At 42.9% G+C, this 1,799-nt stretch overlaps 1 non-coding gene across 1 annotated transcript; it reads right to left on the bottom strand.

Moving 5' to 3' along the window:
• Positions 1-565: 565 nt before the first annotated feature.
• LOC127133557 (small nucleolar RNA R71) lies at positions 566-672 on the bottom strand. The gene has a single exon (XR_007807518.1). It is a non-coding gene; the product is annotated as a small nucleolar RNA R71 (small nucleolar RNA).
• Between the last annotated feature and the right edge of the window lie 1,127 nt (positions 673-1,799).

The raw sequence follows: 1,799 nt of genomic DNA, 5'->3' as shown, positions 1-1,799 counted from the left end.
CTGTTGCCGGGGAACAACTTCGTCAAATTTCGTACCCTATTGTTACACCGTCTAGACTAAGGCATTATTAGTCGGTAAATGCGAAGAACCAGTAGTACCAGAAATTTAGTAGATCCTTTAGCGGAACCCGAACGTTACACTCGTACACGCGTCTTACTCATTCGAATTAAGAAAGCTATGGTCGAGAATCGCGACCGGAGACCTCTTAAGGAATTCACCCAACCCTCTGGCGAGGAACCTAGTTCGAGTACAATAAACCCCATTATCCCTGCTAACAAATTAGAACTAAAACCGTCTTTGTTGCAATTAGTGCAACAAAACCAATTCGCGGGTCTCGCTACTGAGAAGCCAAATCAACAGTTAAAAGTTTTTATCCAACTAGCTGACACCTTTAAATGCAACGACGCTTCACCCGATGCGATTCGTTTGAGATTATTTCCTTTCTCCCTCAGGGATAGAGCACGTTCATGGTTAGTTAGATTCACTTCCAGCTAATTCAATAACTACCTGGGAAGACCTTAGGAGAGTATTCCTTGCTAGATATTTTCCCCCTAGTAGGACTGTTGTTCTTCGAAACCAAATAACTAGATTTACTCAAAACCAAGGAGAATCGCTTTTTGAAGCTTGGGAGAGATATAAAGAGCTATTAAGAGTCTGTACACACCATGGCCTAGAACAATGGTTGATCGTTCATACCTTCTACAATGGACTCCATTATAACACCAAGATGAGCATCGACGCTGTCGCAGGTGGCGCACTGATGAACAAACCTTATCCTGAAGCTTGTGACCTAATCGAGGATATGGCCCAAAACCATTACCAATGGGGAACTGAACGAGCATCAATAGAGAAAAAGGAGACCCAAGGTGGAATACATGAGATAAGCTCTCTGGACATGATGCAGGAGAAAATGGATGCTTTAACCCTTAGGATCGAACATATGTCTACAAACACTAACACCGCAGCGGTAGTCCACACAGAGTGTGAACTCTGTGGATCTAAAGGACACGAATCTACGGAGTGTAACCTTTTGAACGACCTGAACACCGACCAAGTGAATTACGCCCAAGGTAACCCATTTTCAAACACTTACAACCCTGGATGGAAGAATCATCCAAATTTTTCCTATAAAAACTAAAACCCTATCCAAAATCATGCACCTCAGAGGCCGCAAGGTTATCAAGCCCAAGAACCAAACCAACCTATGCAAGATGTGACCCAGAAGTCTAACCTTGAGAAGATCATGGAGAGTTTTATATCGGGTCAGACTCAGCAAAAAAAAGAATTCCTAAACCAGAACATTCACGTAAACGAACTTATAACGCAATTAGGAACCAAGGTTGATCAGATAATCACTCACAACAAGATGCTTGAAACCCAGATCTCACAAGTAGCACAAAACCAAGCCCCACAAACTACACCTGGAGGCCAATTCCCTGGACAACCTCAACCAAACCCTCGAGGGCAAGCTAATTCTATCTCGTTACGAAGTGGGACCGCTTACGAAGGGCCTCATAACCCAGCGATGAGCGAGTCCAAAACTTCTAAAGAAAATATACCTACCAACCAAGAAGAGGAATCGGTAGAACCCGAGAAACAAAGCGACCAAGAAGGAGAAGCCAAGGATAAAACTTACAAACCACCACCCCCGTACAAACCACCAATCCCATATCTGCAAAGACTTAAACAAACCAAAATCAATAACCAATACCAAAAATTTATAAAAGTGATAGAGAAGCTTCATGTAGAGATTCCTTTCACCGAAGCTATCACCCAAATTCCGTCTTACGCCAAATTTC

Source organism: Lathyrus oleraceus, chromosome 3 (genome assembly GCF_024323335.1).
Source record: "Lathyrus oleraceus cultivar Zhongwan6 chromosome 3, CAAS_Psat_ZW6_1.0, whole genome shotgun sequence".
NCBI classification, from domain to species: Eukaryota; Viridiplantae; Streptophyta; class Magnoliopsida; order Fabales; family Fabaceae; genus Lathyrus; species Lathyrus oleraceus.
This window is presented reverse-complemented; position numbering and strand designations above follow the sequence as displayed.